This window comes from Sphaeramia orbicularis, chromosome 24 (assembly GCF_902148855.1).
Source record: "Sphaeramia orbicularis chromosome 24, fSphaOr1.1, whole genome shotgun sequence".
Lineage (NCBI taxonomy): Eukaryota > Metazoa > Chordata > Actinopteri > Kurtiformes > Apogonidae > Sphaeramia > Sphaeramia orbicularis.
Genome location: NC_043979.1, coordinates 32,404,303 through 32,428,297, shown reverse-complemented (window position 1 = coordinate 32,428,297; position 23,995 = coordinate 32,404,303). Strand labels below are relative to the sequence as shown.

Sequence of the window (23,995 nt, the reverse complement as noted above, 5' to 3'; positions counted from 1 at the left end):
GAGCAGAGGCAGCTCCACTCCTGGCCAAGTATAAAAAGGAGGAGGAGAGGCGCAAGGATGGACATACGAAACTGAGGGAGTGTGAGCTTCAGCCCAGCCCTGACAGGATTAAGAGACCGATTCGCAAAGAATGAGAGGAGGGGGCAAGAGTAGGAAGCAGTGGTAGGGATACTCTGAAAGCATAAGAAAGGCACTGAGAGTAGAGAGAGTACAGTAGTAAGGTAGGGAGGGGGGGTGAAAAATGGTAAAAGGCAATGTAATGAAATACATGAAAACGGGAGGGAGGGGGTTCATGTGAGAGTAAAAGGTGAAACGATGTTGAGAAGAGAGTGGAGAGACGATAAAGGAAATGATGGTGAGCAACCAGACCAGAGAGAGTTCAACTGAGTGCTGAGCCCCTCCCACCCCCGGTGGTTTACAGATGATGTCAGCCACTCAGAAGCATTGCTAGCGATGGTTTCATGTAATGCATAACAGCTGAATGCACATTTCTGCACAATTAAAGCCAGTTTAGCTCTTTTTAAGGTTACATATCAACATTGCACACCAACACAGAAAAGTAACCCTATTATTATTATTATTATTGGTTTTTTTCATGAATCATTTTTATTTTTACTTACAAAATCACAAGACACTACAAGTCACCAGAAATTAAAAAAAAAAAAAGCAATAGGCAAAAACACAAAACAAAAGAAAAAGATAACAGCCACGAAGCAAAAACAAAAAACTGTTAGATGACAATAGACAAGAATTAAGACAATAGATGAAAATCGCGAGAAAAAAAAAAAAAAAAAAAAAAAAAAAAAAGGACCAATGGCCCTGTAGCTTACCGGCCAAATTAAAAGCTTTGGGAAATGTATCTAGATGCCATTTATTATCACCCAGTTATGTGTATTTATTCTATTACAGAAATAGCCCATGTTTTGGTCATATTCCAATCAGATCTGTAAAAAATTCAAATTCCAACTTGATATCATTGATACTGATTTAATTGTATCAATTCACTTCCTATCTGTTATAATGGCAAAATTTTTCAAAGTCGCACCAAATCCAGAATCAGATCCGGATGGAAATAATTTCAATACCTTGTGTTGACACCATCATAAAGAAGCTGTATACCAAGTTTGAAGTCAATCAGAACTGTAGTTTTGGAGAGGAAGATGATTGAAATTTTTTCCCCATAAGAGCCCATGTTAAATTTTCCATAAGTTCCCGGATCCAGAAGAAGATCCTGATCAACATGTGGCCATTATGTTTAGGTCATCTCCCCATCAGGGCTGGACTGTAGAAATTTACACTGGATATCATTTATATTTACTGAGTTACTGCATCCATCCACTTCCTATCTCTTATAATGGGGAAATTTTTCGAAGTCGCACCAAATCCAGAATCAGATCCTGATCCAAATAATTTCACTAACTTTTATTGACATCATCATAAAGAAGCTGTATACCAAGTTTGAAGTCAATTGGAATTGTAGTTTCGGAGAAGAAGATGATTGAAATTTTTGTAACGGACGACAGACGACGACAGACGACGACGGATGCCGCTTGACGGCAATAGCTTATGGCCTGTCGGCCGGTAAGCTAACAACCCAAAAAACCCTATTATTATTATTATCATGATAAACATTACACTCATGTCAAACAGCACTGTTTAGGTTATATAGCATAAAAAAAAAACTTTAATGTGATTTATAATTCCATGTATTGTTGTCCTGGTTTTGATTACCTCAGTCAAGGACGTTATAAATGTGATCGCTCATATTCATCTCTGAGCAGGATTACACAAAGCAACTTCACCAATTTTGATGGAATTTTGTGGTAGTGTAGGGCATTTGCCTAGGTTAAATAAATTAAGAGCATTTCCATAAAAATTGAAAGTCCATTAAAAAAATCTTATGGGGTTTAGATGAATTTGTGGTCTTATTAGAGCTGCTCTTGGATTGCCCTTGGTATGTCCAATAAGACAAAATATGTCACCTGATGGACACTTTTTACTGTATTTTTTTCTGCTACTGTCAATAACATTTTATATCCTAGATGAGTGTTTTTCAACCTTAGGGTCGGGACCCCACGTGGGGTCACCTGGAATTCAACTGGGGTCGCCTGAAATTTCTAGAAATTGATCATAAAAAAAAAAAACCTTACTACTAAACAATATATGGTGAGTTGAGAGAGACAATCCCAATACATAAAAGACATGACAAACTTTGAAAATGAAACTGAAGCACTGTGGTACTGTTTATCTTTCAAATGTTCATTGTGGTCAGTTTCAGATGCTGCAGCTCTTTCATAATTCATAGTTTGAGTTATTGTTTGTTCAGTATTAATTGTCAGCCTTGTAAATATAAGATGGGCTGACTGTACATATCCTGACCAAGGAAAATAAAATTCTCACTTTGTGCAGTAATCTACACCTGGCTTTTCTGCCTCCGTCCATAATAATTTACATTATATAGACTAAATGTCATCTAAAATCAATGTTTATTTGCAACATAGTAGCTAACTATTACATGATCAAAAACAAATTAATTTTAGCAAAAAAAAAGTCTCATTTCTGGGGTTGCTAGAAATTTGTGATGTTAAAAGGGGGTCATGAGCCAAAAAAGGTCAGAAACCATTGTCCTAGATGATCACTTTGAAAATAATAAATGGAAAAATCATGAAAACTACAACTACAAGGGCACATGCCTGTGACAAGGCCCTTCATTCATGTAAATCAATACAAAAAAAAAAGCCTTATCTTGTATTAAAAAAAAAATTAAATCCATCCTTTTTGATGGATCTGCTCCAAAATTTAATGGGTTCATGCTTGGCCCTTGCACTTGCCTTCCACAAACATCCATGAAAATCAGTCCATTAACAAAATAAGTAACAAAAACACAACATCTTTAGTTAAGGTAATAAAACATGAGAAAGGCAGATCCCCATTACCGGTATTGCAATGCATTCTAATATGGGATTCACCAAGATGCGCACATGACTTCATTCCAAAGCACGTCTACGTAATGATCCATCTAAATATCTAATCTGTGATGCAGTTCGGGTCTTAAAACTAGCCTCTGTCTGCTTGTAGTGATCTACCCCAGTCAGCCCACTATCAGTCACGTCTCCCACTCTGCATAGCACTCACCTGAACCTCTCTTTATCATCCAAATATCAGTGAAAAGCCTGAGACTGCAGCACCCTACAGCCTGTAGCTCGCCACAAAGGCCTCTCGTATTGATGTTTTATTAACACGGCCATAAATATTGAAAAGACACGTACTAATGAAGCCACGGAAAAAAGTTCCAGAGACAATTTACAGTGCAAGGGAATACAGGGACCTTAAATACAGCATCCTATACCCCTCTTTCCCCTCTTTTTACTTTCCTCCTTCTTCATCTCATTTCCCATGCCATGACCGGAATGCCCCTGCAGCTTCAACATCACCTCCCACCCACACACTCACACATTTTCCCCTCAACAGCCCCATCTTCTTTCTTATTTTCCTCCCTTTTTTTTCTTTTTCTCCTTGTTCATTGAAATCAATGGATTGGAGGGGCTTGACGAGCCACCACACCCCTTGCGAATATTAATCATAAATCACAGGCTCAGAGTATAATGAGGCTTGTTTCTAATGACAACAGGCATGATGAATGTGTCTGTGGTCCAGCATGGCATTATCATATAGCTTAGGCAGGAGCGTGCATATGTGTGCATGTAGTATGTGATGGTTGGGCGGGTGTGTGGCTGTGGGTGGATGAGGTATCACAGCTTTTTCTCAGTGTAGCATGACATTTCGATGGCAGAGGGCCCACGGCAAGCCAGCTCTCCGTGGCATTTCCAACAGCTGTTTACACACATTCACACAGACTTAGTGTACACTGTGTGTTTTCTAGGCACATCAGTACATGTTCTATATGCAATGCATGAGTAAAGTCATTCATCTAGATGCAGGTTACTATAAAAGTCAAAGCATCCATGTGTGCACCGCTGAAACAACTGGAGCATTTCATTAACAGGCATTAGATGAGACGATTGAGAAACATGCTAGTTATAAGGGCAACGCATACAGTATACAATGATTGTTCATTATGAATGCACATGCACCTCTTCATGACATGCAAATCATTTTATATGATAATGTGAGATGCACCACATTATAATATACTCTGCAAACAAAAAGTTAAGGATATTTCTTTTTTTTTTTTGTCTTTTTTTTTTTTTTTTTGTCATTTTTGCCATTTGTAAATAAATCTATGTCTGGTCATTAAAAAAATGTGTTTCATTTCAATTCACACACAAAAAAGTAAAAAGCGCTGTGCAAGAATCCCAACTCAAAAAAATAGCCCCAAAATTAAAAATATCCTTAACTTTTTGTTTGTAGTGTATAATAAAAAATAAGTTAAAGTTAGAACTATAATCAAGTAATATTTGAAGACAAACATGTAATTTCTGCAACTAGTGTTTCTAAGTCAAAACGATCACAAAACAGCCTCACAAACAAGCATGGGATCATCAATGGGTTCATCATCACCAGTGCTGATGAATATCTGAGGTGTCTCACACAGAAATCAAGATAATGTACTAAAGTTTCATACACATGAGATTTATAGTGACGTACACAGTACTAATGTTATGTCTAAAAAACAAGTTGTTTGCTATATTAGTATAGCATGATGGCATTTACAGGCAACTGAATGAAACAGGGTGAGTAAATTAAGAGATTCCTCTTATCTGAGCAATTTTGGAAACATTTGATATAATGCAGGTACACCAGTTAGCGATATATATAATACTAGCACGTTGACCCGTACGAAACCATGGGTCATATTAATACAGATATCCAGGGACTGAAGTTAGTAAATGTGTTGTTCCTGTTTTTAACTTCATTTCCCATCATGCAGTGTGATACAACACTTCCTATCAACCATCATGGACTGAAACTGGTGAAAGTGTTGTTCCTGTTTTGAACTTCATTTCCCATCATGCAGTGTGGCACTGTGCTTCCGGTCAACTGAACAATGTGATTGTAAGGCTATTCCAAAATAGCCTTATATCTCCCAAAATATTGGTCCTCTCAACTTGCCGAGATATTTAATGTGGAGATGGGACTATTCTTCAACTGTAGGTACCAAATTAGCCAGTTAAAAACATCTTACACACACACACACACTCTGAGACCTTCCATTATTATGATATAGATAACACTGGCTGGTTTTGGATTTTTTAAAAATAATTTAGTAATGACATTTGTGACGGATGGAAACATTTAAAAACAATCTCATGACATCCAAAATATCAGCCAATCTGAATCAAATTGGATTTATCTTAAAAAAATCTTTAAGTAATGTAGTTTATAAATGACAAAAACTCAACATCGTCAACCTCCTAAAATGGTCACAACTGACATCTAACAACACACTGAAATCACTGCTGAAGCCAAGTAACTTGTTCCCCTTATTTTTTCCCCCACACACATACTCTTTCCTTTTTTCCCAACTTAGCTCTGTGTGTGTTATCCATGGCTGCTCCATTAGTGAGCCCCATACTATTCTCTAGTTAGATGCCAAAATGAGCTTGAGAGCAACTCTATTGATTTCAATAGAAATGTGCTTACGCTGGCATCAATATAGCTGCACATTTCTGATACCTCCCGTTAGAAGCTTCCCTCCACTCCCCTTCTGCCTCCACATCCCATCGTCTCTCCCCCTCATCCTCCTCCTCCTCCTCCTCCTCCTACTCCTTCATCCTTCCAAGCTGCTGATGCAGGGAAACCCAGGGCTGCACCAGTTCAACCACAGCTAAGCTGCACATTTCCAGTGTGCATCCTTGGACAAGCCGAGCGAATCTGCATGGAAAATACTCCGCTCATTTCATTTCACTCAGTGACTAAAGATGTAAGGGTGGGAGAGCAGATGGGTCCTGAAATAGATAGCTACTGGCTAGCATTAGTGATGTCTGCTGGCTTTAAGGGTTTGTAGTGAAATGTATGTGCTGAGGCCTAATCAGATCAGGTATCGATTGGTCTTCATAGAGGAAGCTTAATGTTCTTCCTGCTTCTCTGTGATCTCTCACACAGAGTAAAGACGAAAGGGAAGAACACAAGCAGAGGGAGGAAAAATGGAGGTCATGGGTTATTCTGTGGCTGCAGTTAATCTTAGGGGTCAAGGTTAGACTGACAGACAGACATTCAGAATCAATGGCAGGGTCTTATCAAAGGGTCCCAGTCATGTGGACCATGGGAATCCTTTGATGGTCCAGGCAAATGCACATTCACAACCTCAAACCTGATTGGGACAAACGAGTCTCGAGAGGTGCAGCTGTCAAACCAATTTCTGAAGCTGTGGACATGACCATATTGTAAGTGACACATTGTTCACTAAGTGGAAAGTTAATCTAAACTGCATCTCCACAGGGTCCCCATGTGGCCAAGATGGCAGCCTCATCATCATCTGGTCCACCGGCTGCCCTCCCTATGACCAGCCCTCGCTCTATGCCCACAAATCCCATTTCATGGCAGCCACGCTTCTGAAAAGGGAAAACAAAAGCCTGATCAGCACAGCTGCGGCTTTAGCACATTGTACGGACGATCATCGTGAAATCAGTGGAACAAAGCAAAGCAGAACTCTGCAGCACCCAAATCTATGCAGTACACCAGGAAGCATTAAGCCAAGACTATGTCTGTATGGAAACTCTTAGAGGAGCAACCAAGACACTTAAAACATTACAAAAGAGATGCTTTGCTAAAAAGAACTGTGGTAATGCAAAATACTGATAAAAATGTTAATATGTCTTTCAGTGAGCATCACAGTACTTTATGAGTATTATCAATCCTCAAAGACACATGGTGATCACAGAACAACTTAAGAAAAGATCACATTGATCTCCACAGTTCATTTCCAAAAAAAATCTTTTTTCTGAAGTAAACATGGAGCTAGAATTAAAACTTTATAGTTTACATACACTAACCATTTTAACTCCAAAATCTCAATATTGTGACAAGCAACATAACTGAATGAAATGGACAACTTTTTGAAATCTTGATATCAAAACTGAATCTTAGAAAAAAAAAAAAACTCCAGGAAGACCTGTTTCTATGAACTTCATACATGCATGAGTGTTAAGTTCATCAAAGTTAAGTTTCTACCTGTAAACACCTGAGCCGGAACAGTATATGTAACAAATATGAGAAGTTGTAGACTAGTTATATATGGCAGATGTCCTTAATTCAGATCTTCCTGATCTATTTCAGATCTCTACTGTGACACTGTTCATAGGACATATAATGGCACTTACTATGATTATTTATTGAGTATTCCTATTATTTGTATTTATAGGTCCACAACTGTATCTGCAACAGAAATATTACCCTGAAAACTCCATTTCAGATCAGTATCACCTACAGTTTGTAGGACTTCCCATCGCTACTAATTTCAAGTATTATCATGAAAAAACTTTTCATTTCAGTTTTCAGTCATTTCACATCAATATTTCTTTTAAGTTTTTAAGTGAGAGTTGAAGAAACACATGGATAAGTATGGCTGAAAATGCTTATTTACAATCAGTACATGACAACTATTTCAGAATTCTAGAGGAAGAGCATTTAAAACAGTTAGAATAATAAAAAAAAATCTCAATGTGTGGTCAAATAACATGAAAACCCTGAAGAAACTTATATAATCATATTGTTTAGTTGCCCTGTCCAAATAAAACATCTAAATTCAGTGTCTAAATCCTTTTTAGATATGCACTACAACCATTTCACAAATAGTCAAAACTTCTTTATGGGAAAAAAAAAATCTATATTGTCATTTTTAACATTCATTGTGACAACTAAAAATGTCATTACAAACATCCTCAAATCTCACTATGACTTGTATATATAAAGGTATGGTGGATGTCTGCTGACATGGCTGCTACAGGAACATCAGTACAATCATTGTCAGGGAAGTCAGGAGGAGGAGGTAAACTCCTGTGGACACATCCACACACTGCAAGTGCTTGTTGATGTGTTAGTTAATGTTGAGTGGGTGGGTGGTAATACATGTGTGCATATGTGTGTGTGCAAGCCATTTGACTCTCCTTATTTCCCAGGATACAGAGTTTTACATGCCCACACACACACATACACAAAAACGCACACACACACACAGGGAGTGCCCCAGGCCCGGCTGTACTAATGAAGCAGCCTGTAAGCAGCTACCTTCATTACATTCAATCCTCTGGACAGTGTCAGCAATTACATTGCAGCTTCCCACTGTTAGAGCTCACACACGTACACATACAAACACACACGCACACACACACACACACACACACACACTGAGTTGGAAACTTGTCTTTCTTCTCAAGGCTAATTCTAGCTGGAGTTGATGCAGGGAGGAGTTCCTGCTCTTCTTCTCCTTCCTCTGTGGGGGGTGTTTGGCTCAGGCTCAGCTGTTTAAAAGCGGGACCCATCCACACATCCAAGTTAGGCCCAACACCAAAACATTACAGCCTCTGTGTGACGTCTCTCTCAAGCGTCTCTGTGTGGGAGAGTAGAGCCTGGAGGCGAGGGGAAGCTGCCTAATAGAGTGCTCCACTTGCCATATTTCACACATTTCATCACTTATCCCACTGAGACATGTACATACATGTACAGACGGGTGACAAATTAGAGGAAAAAACGATAGAATGTGTCTCAGTAAGGTGTCGGACCACCACGTGCCTCCAGTATCACTTCAGTGCTCCTTGGCATGGATTCTCCAACTCTGTGAATTCGACTAAAGGAATGAACACCAGTCTCACAAAAGACAGTCCTTCACTCAGTGTTTTGATGAAGGTGATGGAGAGCACTGTCTAACACATTCATCTCTCACTGGTGTTCAGTTTGGTTAAGATCAGGACACAGTGAAGGCCCTACCAGATGACTCATATACTTTCATACTCATCATCCCATTCAATAACCTCTTGTGCCCTGTGGATGAGGTAATTGTCATCCTGGAAGAGACCATTCCCATCCATTATTTGGTTTCCTTGTCAAAGTGAGGTTGTCCCCAGAGGAGGGACAGCATTCAAGGACTTTTTCAAGGATTGATTTACCTGTGATGCTATGTTGATATCTAACCTATGACCTCTAATCATCAAACAAATCTGTGAGCACCATCACAAAAACGACCATTTATAGTTGCAACTTGTTTTAATCTGTTAGTAAGATTACTTGAAATTGCACATAGTTTCCCAATTTCAGGGTCCAGACCTAAAATGCGTAATGGAGCCTTTTTATTAGGTTGCTAACATGACAATGCTTGAACATAGGTATAAAATTGATTGGATTTTTTGGGGTTTTGGTTTTTAGCTTACCGGCTGACAGGCCGTAAGCTGTCGTCGTCATGCAGCATCCAGCAGCGGCGTCTGTCATCTGTCATCGTCTGTTGTCGTCTGTCGTCATCGTCTGTCGTCATCGTCTGTCGTCATCGTCTGTCGTCATCGTCTGTCGTCATCGTCTGTCGTCATCGTCTGTCGTCATCGTCTGTCGTCCGTTACAAAACTTTCAATCGTCTTCTTCTCCAAAACTACAATTCCGATTGGCTTCAAACTTGGTATACAGCTTCTTTATGATGATGTCAACAAAAGTTAGTGAAATTATTTCGATCCGGATCTGATTCTGGATTTGGTGCGACTTTGAAAAATTTCCCCATTATAAGAGATAGGAAGTGGACTGATCCAATAAATCAGTATCAATGATATCAAGTTGGAATTTGAATTTTTTACAGATCTGATTGGAATATGACCAAAACATGGGCTATTTCTGTAATGTAATATAATAAATACACATAACTGGGAGATAATAAATGGCATCTGGATACATTTCCCAAAGCTTTTAATTTGGCCGGTAAGCTACAGGGCCATTGGTCCTATTTTTTTTGGTATAATAGTTTAGCTATTATTTGCTTAATCTTTCTTTTCACATGTGAGATGTAAAAATGCATACCAAAATAAAAACTAGCTGGATGGAAACAAACCTCGTGTTTAGACAATGTCAAAGTAGGTGACCTGTGTTTCTTGTGTATACTAGTGTTTGGTGGTGAGGTAACACTACTTATCACTGTCAGAAGTGAGTTTGGATGTTACTTTATTAGCACTGATTCACATTTCAACATTACATCCCCAGCTTATGGGTTTGTCTCCAATCAAAGCAAAGCACATTTATTCAACATTATTTTAATGGTGGAAGATTCTGTGAAAATGTAGATGTGACATGAAATTTAGATCCCATGGTAAAAAAAAAAGTTTGAGAACTTGTGACTTAACAGATTAAAGCCTTCAAATTAACAAGTGAACCCTTCATAATTTACTTGTTTTGGCAGTCCAACTATATATCACAACAATGAAAACACTGAATATGAAAAGTTTTATTATTATTATTTAAACAAAGTTAATAATAAAGTTTTGTAAAATGACTAAACCTGTCAGTTGTGAATTTTATTGATAGTCAGATCCACATACATTTGGACAGCGACACAAATTCTGTAATTGCAAAACATTTCCTCAGAAGAACCTCAGTGTGATGTCCATGCTGGGGTGCCATAAAGGGGGGGTGAACATGACAAATTCATGGGGTCCAGCATTTCCAGGGGGCCCAGTGGATATAGGTTAGAAGTTGTGAAAATTTCGTGTAAGGTCCGCAGTGAAAAAGAGGCACAGAACCCAGGAGTCAGACGTCCAAAGTTAAGATAATGTTTTCATACCAGTTGCGGTAGTTACGGTACTTATGAAACACACCCCTATACCTCCAGTCCTTACACTACAGACATACCCCCCCCCCCAGTTTATTTTCCCATGGGGTCCACAGTTGGTAGCAGCGCCCTAGTGTCTATTGGTTCCAGACTTGAGGCCATATTATCCAAGTATTAAACAGTCCTGATATTTGTAATGGTCTCAGTTTGTCCAGTTACTTTTGAGCCTCTGAAAATGGCTGGACTTTGTATAAAATAGTTGTAATTCCTAAACGGTTGATAGAATACTTCTGTTAAACCCTTCAATTAGAGCAGAAAGTCCGCACTTCAGTCACATCTTGATTGTTTCATTTCAACTTCAATGTGGGCAGAGGAAAGACTACTTTTGTGTCAGTAGTTTCTATTGACCCTCAAACTGCGCAAATATAACTTGCGCATAAAAATTTACCTAATGGGAAAATGACAACTTTGCCAAAAGTCTCATTTTTTTTTAAGTTTTTGCACTAGCAAGAGGTGTTTTTTTGGGCGTAGCAAATGGTATATCACGCAAAACTGCAATGGAAAGACCTTTTTCCGCAACTAGAGTCAGGTGAATTAAAAAAACAGATGTTGATGGACGCTACAACAAGCGAAGAAGAAGAAACATGTGTGGACACACCGGGAAACCCAATCATTTTTTAATTTAGTACGAGATAGAGGGGTAATATATAATAATAATGAATATATCTGTAAATCAACACAATATTTACGTTGGTCGCCATGTTTATGGAATGACTTCTCATTTCATCTCGCGATAATAAATAAACAAATCATCGCATTTGTGATTTAATGGAAAAACCAACACTACGCACTTCTGTTTTTTCGACATTAAGTAAATATCGGTAAATTTTTGCACAGATGTCCAGTGGAAAAGTGACAAGTGTCCAAATATTTATGGATCTGATTGTATATACAGTATATTAAATAACAATAATTGTCATAGATATAGACATACGGACTCCATTTATGTTTCTAACCTCCTGTTTATGTTAATCTTTTGAGTAAATATGAACAGACCAACAGTTTCTTTCATTTTCTTTACACTTTTTATCAGATGCTACGTTCGCTAGTACAGATCACTCTCTCTCTTTCTGATCTTTAACTGCATGCTGACTGCAGGTGTCAGTGGAACCCCTGGACGCCTGGCTTTTCAGCGCATTAGTGTGGAATTTCCAAGCGGGTCACAAGTATTGAGACTTATTTCTTTCCATAAATCTCCTGCCACAGTGAGAGAAGATGAAATAAAAAAAGAGCAGGTGGGGCAATGAAGCAGAACAGAGGAAATTGAGTGAGAAACCTCCTTACTCACTCTTTCAAATGTACACAGTCATATGCTGAGATTGAAAACCTACCAGTCATGCCTTTTGTAAAAGCATAAATGATGCAAAAGGGCAACGAAGCTGTCGAGCCGTGCCAAGCCACGTCAATCAAACTGCTTCTTGTGTTTATGGGTTGCGCATTCGTGGCTGCGCGTAGGTGGGTGTGGGTGTCTATTAACATTTGATTCCCAGGTGCCATGATCTGAAAGGCTTTTGTGGTAGAAAATGGGAAAGGCATGACGCTGAATAATGGAGGAGGAGAATGGGAGAACACCTTGACCACACACACACAGGGGGCTGAGGTCGGCCATCAAATACACCTCGTTAGGGAGAAGCTGGCCTTTTCCATTATTCACACATACATGCTCTCCTCGTACCGCTCGGCCCCGCTCCCTCACTTTACTGAGGATATGGAGGAAGTTGAGTGCAGAAAGACCGCAAAGGTAAAAAAAGTGAGAAAGGTGGACCGAGAAAGAGAGGTGAGGAGACGGCGACAAAAATAGCAAGCGAGAAAAAGGAAGATGGTTTGAGATAAAATGTGATATATGAGTGGGAAAGAGACAGGAAATGTGTTATTCATCTCTGAAGCCCAAAGTCTTGTACGACTCATCAAACTTTCAATTATCACTGCTATGAAATCGACGAGTGAAGTTGATGTACAAATGCACTGTTACTAATATTTCTGCCATTATCAATTTAACCCATAAAGACCCAAACAGCCACCAGTGGCTAAAAGCATCTACTTATCTAACCTGTTTAATATCTGTTTATCTATTAATCCTATTAATATATGTAAGAGCTAAGACACGCCAACCCGACTGCCGATTGTCACCAGAAACTAGGGGTGTAAGAAAATAATGGTTCTGCAATATATTGCGATATTTCATTTCACAATACTGTATCGATATTAACCCTTTCATGCACAGTGGTCACTACAGTGGACAGCTATTCTACAGCTGTTCTCTTATATATTCATGGGTTTTGTTGTTTTAGTTCCATATCAGCCAACACAGTGGACACTAATGCACCATCCCATAATAATACACTGACATTTATACCATTACTGTAACTTTGCTGTTCTTGATAAACCTGATCTGCACTAACATGTTTGAGTGGAAATCAATTGCTTGTTATTGTTATTAAACAGTTTTGTTTTGTTTTTTTTTACATAAAGGTTTGTTTTGTTTTGTTTTTTTTGCATATTATCTCATAAAGTGAGTAATGACTAGTATTAGAGTATGTTAAAATGTGAGAAAACATCAGATTAGCTGCATTAAAAGTGTTGTTATTTCATAGGTTTCACATGATCTATCAGTAAAAAAAAAGGCTTCTTTGCTTCAAAAATTAAATCCATGGTGTCAAACTGAGTGGACATTTTTTGAAGTTCATGAAAAATAGATTCATAACAAATCAATTTTGAATCACTTTTTTTTTTTTTTCATGCCTAAAGAGGAATAAAAACACTCAAGAAAATAAATTTTGATCAAGGCTCTCATAATTCGTGGATGAAAGGGTTAAGAAGTACTGTATCAATATTTTTAGGTATTTATTCAAATGCAGATATTGTGGAGGTTCATTTTTATTTTGCTTTTCTTTTTTGTTTATATTTTATTTATTATTATTTAACACTCTTTTATTAAATAATATTAGTTCCTTTGTTGGGACTGCACAAAAATAATGTTATGTTAGTTATTGTTAGAGCCATTTTTTGTGCTTCAGTTAAAAATTCATATTTATATTTATATTTGATTTCTTATTAATAATTTATCTACATTATATGAATATCAAGTAATAATAGCATAAGTCTTGACATCATTGTGTGATGCAATCCTATTGGCTGCTAAGATTATATAACGCAAAGGAAGAAAAGCGGAATCGGAAGCCTGAAGCTTGGAGCATCGCAGTCTTTTGACCGTCATGTGATTTAATTTAGAAATTCATCTTTTGTTTGTATCAATCTAAGTTTTAAGTAAAGACCACACAAACAGAAAAGTTGGATTCCAGACCCTTTGTTTACTGATATGTGTCGCATACAGAAGAACTCTAAGGTTCACAGCTAGTGAGTTATACGTCGGACTCACAGTTATGAACTAATAGAATATGAACATTTGAACAGGATCTTAAACTGTAATGTCTGTAAAATATGATCTAAGTTTTAACAAAGGAACACTTTATGATATAACACTAGAGCCTGTTCTGATCAAATAAAAAAGTGTTTAGTATTTGTGCATATTTCTGGTGTAATTCAGTTCTTCAAGGAAATAATCTTTTAAAAAAAGAAAAAAACAATAAAAAATTGCCTTTTCAACAGTATCATGATGTATCATATTGAGATCCAAGTATTGTGATTTGAATCATATCGCCAGATTCTTACCAATACACATGTCTATCTCTGACATGGTCAAAAAAGTGTGAAGAACACACAAAATCGACTACCGACTTGAGTGTACGTTCTGCGCTTACGCAGGACGTAAAGCTGGAAAATGACGGAACATCTCTCTAGACCAGGGGTGTAAAACTCATTTTAGTTCAGGGGCCACATTCAGCTAAATTTGATCGGAAATGGGCTGGACCAGTAAAATAATAACATAATAATATATGAATAATGTCAACTCCAAACTTTTCTCTCTGTTTTAGAGCGAAAAAAGTAAATTTACACTATGAATAGGTTTATACCTACAAACTATCCTTTCAAAAGATGTGAATAATATGAACAAACTGAAAAAATAAGAGTAATTTTAACAATATTCTGCCTCAGTTTATCATTTACACATGTACATTAAAACTTACAGATCACAGTAGATCTACAAATACACAAAACATTTAATAACAGGCAGAATATTGTTAAAATTGTACTTACTTCTATTAAGACATTTCAGGTTATTTGCATTTTTTGCAAAATTATACTTTGTTTAAGTATACATGAAAATATTTACATTTACAAAGAGAAACAATTGGAGTTGTCATTATTTATATGTTATTATGGTAGTATTTTACTGAATCCTGTCGACTTTAGATTGAATTGGTCTGAATGTGGAACCTGAACTAAAAGGATTGTTCATATCTTAGTATAATTTTTGCATTTCACAAATTCATCCTGCGGGTCGGATTGGACCCTTTGGCGGGCCAGATGTGACCCCTGGGCCCCATGTTTGACACCTGTGCTCTAGACCAAAACACAGAGCTCGCTGTTGTCAGTCATTGTTGTCAGTAGAGAGTGTTGAATAGTCGAGAAGGGTTGTTGTTGTACTTGTTGAATGGATGGCTTGTAATAAGAAAATACTGGTATTGTCAGCTCCCGGGCAATCTTCTAATGGAAGAAGAAAGATGTCGCAGGTGAAAACTAAGGAGAAATTGCACTATGCTAACAATGCTAACAGTGTTCACTTCATGGAATGAATTAAGTCCATAGGCAATACTGACTGCCACTCTTTCAGATACAATACGAGCAGTGAATGACCTAATATAGAAGACAATCATAGCGTGAAGTACCTTGGCATAGCTATATTCACATGTACCATACTTTCCAGACTATTGGTCGCACCTGACTATAAGCCACACCCACCCCGTCTCCAACGTCTCACCATCAATTCATACAGCTGCTCTATTCCCTTCTTTGACAGCCAGATTGATCGTTAGTCTGGAAAACATCAATTAGCCGCATCATTTTTGAGCCGTGGGTTCACAGCAAGTGGAAAAAAGTAGAGGCTTATAGAATGGAAATTACGGTAAACTTCTTGTTCACTGATTCATTAGTCAATGGCTATCCTTCCACCAATCAGATTGGTCCGACTAAATGACTGGGTAGTGGCCGATTACACATGACAGCGGACTGACACACTTGTTTTTACATTCATTTATTGATATCTTTGTTTAAAAAGTCCCTTTTTCTTCAGTTTTTTTCTGTTTAATAACCTTTGAGTTTACTTTAAGTTTTCAAGAACATCTATATGATCCGTAAATTAAATATAGGAAAATACATGATTTACATTGAAAAATGCAACATGCAGAGGATCATATTATAAATGGTGATAAATCACATAAAAATGGTTAAATATAGCGAAAAAATCATTTGGGAACTGGCAAAAAAGTAGTACTGGTTCTTTATGGGTTAAATACATGTGACCTGATTCCACTTCAACCATAAACAGGGAAAAAAATGAGAAAAAGATTTTGGACAAGCCTTTTTTTCTTGAGTCACCTTTGCACTGCTTACTTTAAAAATAGTAACAGTTCTTCCTGATTCAGATGATGGTAGTTCCCGGAAGCGTATGTCACACACATCAATCAATGTATCGCACCTCGACATGGCCGGTCTTGTGACCGCAGGAGGAAAAGACGGATGGAGTGAGGAGGTGGGGGTTTAAGCAAGTGACAAGCCAATGGACACTCTGGCAGTGTGTCAAGAAAAAGTGGAAGGTCCGTTGCCAAGGGTGACAGCCAGAAGTCACACAGCACTACACCTCTTCCCAGGCTTGCTTTTCCTCATTCTTGCTACAGAATTTCCTCTTTGTGGTTATGAATGGCTGGTCATATTATTTAAAGCTGAGTGAGACTTCATTCTTCTTTTTGGAGGTGTTTGAACAAGTGAAAACAAATTCAAGGGGCTATATTCTGCAATCACACACACCTTTTGGGAGGGGAAAAAAAAAATCTACAAATACTGTGCAATTCATTTACTTGTCATAACTTCACTTTGACTTGCTCTATTTCTTCTGTCTCTTGTGTTTCACAGCCCGACTCTCTTCAGACTACACCCCGCTCTCTTGCTCTGTTTGGCAAACAACAACAAAATGTCGAAATACTGAAAACCTGAGTGATGTTGACATAAATGAAGTTCCCTGCCTCCTCTTGCAGTAAAGCAGATTTAATAGCTCTTGCACTACATGGAAGATCTGAGCAGCTACACTACTCTGTCCCCCTCTCATCAGATCCACATACCTGTCACTGAAGATGACTGAGAGGAAACTGTTGTTATGTGGCTCTTAGGACTTCGGTGTCCCCCAATTTTTCTTATTAAAGTAGTCATCTTTTTAATAGGTTAGAATATTTTAAAGCATACATAGAAATTCCATCAGTCACTGGTTAGTTACAGCATATGTTTGCAACAGCTGATAGTGTGTTAAATAGTCATTAAAAGTATGTGCAAAACCTAAGTCCTTCGTATGTATGCAAAGGATGCATGTATCAAAGTAGGGCTCCACAAAATGTTGAATGACATTAATTAATTAACTTTTTTCCTTATAAAAAAATTGAAAAATGCTTAAATTGGAAAATATGACTTGGATGTGATGACCTTTCTCCATTCAGTGCCTTTCAGTGGTGCTTTGATTCATTTTTATTATCGTTTTAAACAAATAAGCAATATGTTTTTATTCTTATAGTTATTTATTCATATACACATATATAATAATAATAATAATAATAATAATAATAACTTTATTTGTATAGCACCTTTAAAAACAAAGTTTACAAAGTGCTTTGACAGAGGGCACAACAGCAGGATACACGAAGCAAGTAAAAACACTAAAACAGAAGCAACACAATTAAAGAGATGTATGAACAAATTAATAATCAAACAGGATCAAATTTGAAAATTAAAATTAAAAATTAAAGTTAAAAAGGGAAAGACATCACGTCAAAGCAAGTCTATAAAAATGTGTTTTAAGAAGTGATTTAAATATAGATATATATGGATGTATACTTTAAGGATTTTTTTTTTTTTTTGCTCATCACCAAAAACATGGTGTGGAGCACAAACATTATGTCATAGAAAAAACAATATACACTCAATAACAAAACATAACAAACAAAATTACATAACAAAATTAGTTGAAAAAGGAGTAAAACCCTTTTCAAAAAGGCACCGAATTCATAAATTGTTTTTGGTTGTTCAGACTGATGAAACATTACAAGTTTATACACTGATGGATGCTGTGAGTAGTATTTTGGCAAATACTTTTGTCTAAATTCAACAACCTATACCTTAGTACATTCAAATAAAACATTCGTCTCCCACACACCATTACAGCACAAATGACAGACTTCTTTCCAAACCTTTGTGTCGTTCAGTGACTTTAGGGATCCTTGTGTTGTTTGTTCTAAAGTTACAAATTGCTCGCCTGTAACCAAGGTTTTCACAGGTTTATATTCCGATTTAACTTCAAAATAAACATCACAGGAAGTCTTTTTGTACATGCTGGTCTTTCAGGACCTGTTCCACAGTTTAAGCCAGTGTTTCTCAACCTTGGGGTCGGGAGCCCATGTGGGGTCGCCTGGAATTCAAATGGGGTCGCCTGAAATTTCCAGCAATTGATAATAATAATAATAAAAAACTAAAAAACTTACTAATAAAAAATATATGGTGAGTTGAGAGAGACAATTCCAATCCATAAAAGACATGACAAACTGTGAAGCTGAAACTGAAGCACTGTGGTTCTGTTTATCTGTCAAATGTTTGTTGTGGTCAGTTTCAGATGCTGCAGCTCTTTCATAATTCATAGTTTGAATTATTGTTTGTTCAGTATTAATTGTCAGCCTTGTAAATCCAAGATGGACTGACTGTACATATCCTGACCAAGGAAAATAAAATTCCCACTTTGTGCAGTAATCTACACCTGGATTTACTGCCTCTGTCCAAAATAATATATATTATATAGACTAAATATTGTCTGAAATTAATGTTTATTTGCAACATAGTATAGCAAACTATTACATGATCAAAAGCAAATTAATTTTAGCAAAAAAACAAAACAAAAACAAAACAGTCTCCGTTTTGAATGTCTGGGGTCGCCAGAAATTTGTAATGTTAAAATGGGGTCACGAGCCAAAAAAAGGTTGGGAACCACTGGTTTACACCAAATGACATTATTGAATTACTGTGTGGTCCAGATTAAACACATATTAAAAACATATTTTCAGTTACGTTTTGTCTGGAGTTCATGTACACTGAAAATTAAAATTTTGAATTGTCAATACAAAAAAAAAAAAAAAAAACTGACATGAAAAACTGAGTAAAAACCTCTGAGGTGACTCAATTTCTAAGGTTAGACCATGAATTCTTGCATCTTTGAGTGAGTATTCACTGATGAATTGCATTCTCATCATCGTATCTGATAAACACATTGCAAAACACTGTCTGAACTGTGTAGAAAAATCATTTTAACTACACGCCATGTATTCACAGTCAATATGCCAATTTATTATCAATAAATGACCCATCAGATCACCTCAGATTAACCAGTGTCATCTGGGAGGTTAGCATATCTATTTATCTACTAACCCATATCATTTTATTTTTTATTTTCTGTTTATTTATTTTGCACAACAGCAAATCAAACATTAGGACAAACAAAGAAATAAAAATTGTGCAGATGAGATCAGAAAACCCTGTGGGACTTATAAAATTAATCTCATCTCATTACAGCATTAGCTTAAAGACAATAGGAATAAAACAATGATATACAAAGAAAAACAAAAATATAAACAAAGAATTAAAGAAAAAGAGTATGTGTAAGGGTGGGAGAGTGTGTGTATGAGGAATATTTAAATTTGTTGAATCAGACATGTCCTAAGCCTACACTTAAACTGACTAAGTAAGGTAGACTGCGATCAAGGTTATTATTGTTAACGAAAATTAACGAAATGACGAAAACTAGAATTGTAAAAACATTTTCCTTAACTGAAATAAATAAAAACTATAATTAAAAGAAAAAAAACAACTAACTGAAACTGAAAAGCGTGTTTACAAAACTAACTAAAACGTTTAAAAGTTTTGGATAAAATTCCCTTCGTTTTCGTCTTTGTCAATGTCGGATTGATATAAAATCGATTTATTTCCCTCAAGCAATTTTAGCTGGTGGCACCACATGATATTTAACGGTCCGTCACTTCTTGTCACCTGTCGTTTAGTCGTCTTCTGGTCCCCACTCTACCTGGAAATATGGAGACTAGAGGTGGGAGAAAGCAGCAGAGTCCTGTCTGGGATTTATTTAAATTTGACAGTGAAGATAAAAGATATAAAGAAACAAACCAAACTAAAACTAAGCATTTAGAAAATAACGAAAACTAATAAAACTAGCAAACCTGCTCTAAAAACTAATTAAAACTAACTGAATTAGAGAAAAAAAAGTCAAAACTAAATAAAACTAAACTATAATGAAAAATCCACAACTATTATAACCTCGACTGAGATGCGATTTGAATAGAACTGTTCCATAATCTGTTCCATATCATCACAGTAATACCAAACAATGTTGCAGAATATTACAGATTCCACCCATATTATGTAACTCACACCTTAGGACAGGGGTATCAAACTCATTTTAGTTCAGGGGCCACATTCGCCCCAATTTTATCTCAAGTGGGCCGGAGCAGTAAAATAATAACAGTGAAAAAAGTAGAATTATATTATGATCAGGTTTACATCTACAAAGTTTCCTTAAAAATCTGAATAACATGAACAACTTGAATTGTCTTAAGAAAAACAAGTGCAATTTTAACAAAATCATGTCTCGGTTCATCAGTTTGTCATTTACACATGTGTGTTACAATCACACAAAACATTTAGTAACAGGCAGAACATTGGTAAAATTGCATTTACTTTTCTAAAGACGTTTCCGTTTATTCATATTTACTCAGGTTATTCATATTTTTTGTAAAAGTATAGCTTGGTAATGTAAACATTTTCATGTAATTTTTTTTTTTTTTTACACCAAAAAAACAAAGAAAAAATTTGGTGTTGTCATTATTTATAGGTTATTATGATAACACTGGGTTACAAAAAAATGTTTTTTGCAAGTTGTCTAGGTTTTTTTCAACTGAATTAGGACCGTTTTGCACCGCTAAATCCAAAAATGACATCTGTTTTTCTCAATCAGGTCAGGTTTTTTTGACTTGATTCCTGTTAGGTACAATGGTGTATTCACCGCAGATGTAGCAGAATACGTCAGGCTTATTTTTGCAAGATCTCCTAGTCGAAGCCATTTCATTCACCTGTAATATTAAAAAAACCATTAATCATAAAGTGGCAAAAGTAAAATCTTCAGAACTCTTTTATTGCAAGAAATATGAAAGAATTTTGTATCATATGATGTGAAAATGCCCATAAATATAAGCAAAAATGTTAAAAAGCCAATATGTAGCATAGTTCAGAAAGTTGACCTGATTGAGCAAAATTAATGTGATTTTTGGATTCAGCACACCAAAATGATCCTAAATCACCTCAAAAAACTTAAACAATAAATTTGTTGTTGGCCAGTATAATATTTTACTGGTCTGACCCACTTGAAATCTAATTGGACTTTATGTGTCTGTATGTGAAACCTGAATTAAAATGATTTTAACACCATTGATTGTTAATATCTTCAGTATAATTTTTGCATTTCACAAATTCATCCCGCAGGCCGGATTGGACCCTTTGGCGGGCCGGATTTGGCCCCCGGGCCGCATGTTTGACACCTGTGCCTGAGGAGTACGTCCCTGCTTGTATTGGTTTAATGTGATTAAAATGCTTAAAGGGTTAACGCTGTAATGCTGAGATTGGCAGTTCTGCTAATGTGGCCCCTGCTCTCAATGAGAAACTTCCTGTCACATCATGATCCCGTCAACCCGCGATAGATGTTAGATACAGGTGAGCTGACCTCCACCCCTGCGTGAAACATGAGGAGTATAGATTTCAAACACCTTTTAAAAGAGGCCTGAGAAAGACGTGAGGTGAAATGGCAGCACATGAGGACACTGATAACCCACTGACTTGTGTTCCCTTTTTTTTTTTTTTTTTTTCTTTTTTTTTAACCCCAGGTTCTTTTTTCCTTACTGCTTTCATTCCCTTCTGTACCTCCAGCCCTAATTAACACCTCAAGCCAGGACACGGGATCCAGCGGCAGCGGACCACAAGAGTGACTCATCAGTTAAAACCCACTGCTGTATCTTTTATCTTGATCTCTATCGCCATCACTCAGCGGCTTCCCTCCTCTCACAGGTTATCGGAAAAGACTGACCCAAGCGAAGAAGAAGGGGTGGGGGGTTGGGGGGTAAATTGCTGTCTCTCCAGAACAGTGTAAAAACAACCAGGGAATGCCTTTAGTCTTAATAGTAAAAGGTTGCCTAGCTAGTTTCTTTGACAACTCTTCTGCAGCAGGTGAGGTGTATTTGAAGAGCTGAATCACACGATAAATAGATGTGCACAACAAAATGCCCGTCATCACTACGGGTGTAAAAAAATATCAGTTCTGCAATATATTGCGATATTTCATTTCACGATACTGCATCGATATTAAAAAGTACTGTATTGATATTTTTAGGTATTTATTCAAATGCAGACATGGCGGAAGTTAATTTTTTTGTTTTTGTTTTTTGTTTTATTTTATATATTATTATTTAACACTCTTTTATTAAATAATGTTAGTTCCTTTGTTGGGATTGAACACAAATAATGTTATGATGTTAGTTATGAACTAATAGAATATGAACATTTGAACAGGATCTTAAACTGGAATGTCTGTAAAATATAATTTAAGTTTTAACACAGGAACATTTTTTGATATAGCATTAGATCCTGTTGTGATCAATTAAAAATGTGTTTAGTATTTGCATATTTCTGGTGTAATTCACCAGAAATAATTCAAGGAAATAATCATTTTTTAAAAAGAAACAAACAAAATATTGCCTTGTTAACAGTATCATGATATATCGTGATATATTGTTTCGTGATCCTAGTATTGTATCGCCAGATTCTTGACAATACACACCCCTATTCATCACTCAATTGTCCTTTAAATGCCAAATTATAATTCTCTGTCCATGCTTTTCAGTAGAATAAAGTGATTTACACTGAATTTACACCAGTGTTTTTCAACCTTGGGGTCGCCTGGAATTCAAATGGGGTCGCCTCCAATTTCTAGTAATTGATTAAAAAAAACAAAAAAACAAAAAGCAAAACTTACGAATAAAAAACTGATGGTGAGTTGACAGAAACAATCACAATATATAAAAGACATGACAAACTGAAGCTGAAACTGAAGCACTGTGGTACTGTTTACCTTTCAAATGTTCATTGTGGTCAATTTAAGACGCTGCAGCTCTTTCATAATTCATAGTTTGAGTTATTGTTCGTTCAGTATTAATTTGCAGAATTGTAAATCCAAGCTGGACTGACTGTACATATCCTGACCAAGGAAAATAAAATTCTCACTTTGTGCAGTAATCTACACCTGGCTTTTCTACCTCCGTCCATAATAATATACATTATATAGACTAAATGTCCTCTAAAATTAATGTTTATTTGCAACATAGTATTGCAAACTATTACATGATCAAAAACAAATTCATTTTAGCAAACAAAAAAGTCTGGGGTCGCCAGAAATTTGCGATGTTAAAATGGGGCCATGAGCCTAAAAAGGTTGGAAACCTCTGATTTACACGATCCTGATCTGCAGATGGAAGTATTATGCAATTCTAGCCAACGGTATGATCTCATATACAGTGTACACAAAGTACCCATTCATTTTCTATTAAAGCTACAGTGTTTGATAATGTTGTGGGGCAAATTAATTTTCAGCATATTCTAAATCAAGGTGTCTAAGAGGACATGAAACTTATGCATCTACTTGTAATCTATTCCAATTTTGGCTAATAACAGGTGTTTTCAGTCAGATAGGATGGTTAAATGTGGCATGATCAGCATGTGGACAGCTGTAAATTGAATATAGCTTTTTGGATTTTTCTTTATTTTTGATTTTGCTCTTCTTTTGCTCTTGTGTGCTTTTGTACTTTGCTTCTGTAAACTTAAAATTTCTTCTTGTGGGACTAATCTTATCTTATCGTATCTTATCTTATCTTAAATGCATAGCAATCATAGATGAGATTCTGTCAAATGCAACCTAAATGTTACTCTACTTCACAATTCAATGCCCCCAAAATGTGACTTCAC

General features: G+C 36.5%; 1 protein-coding gene across 10 annotated transcripts in view; it reads right to left on the bottom strand.

Annotated features, from left to right (window-relative positions):
- The window catches only part of gphnb (gephyrin b), a 185,951-nt gene that overhangs the window by 145,630 nt on the left and 16,326 nt on the right, over nucleotides 1–23,995 (bottom strand). The window lies entirely within an intron of this gene.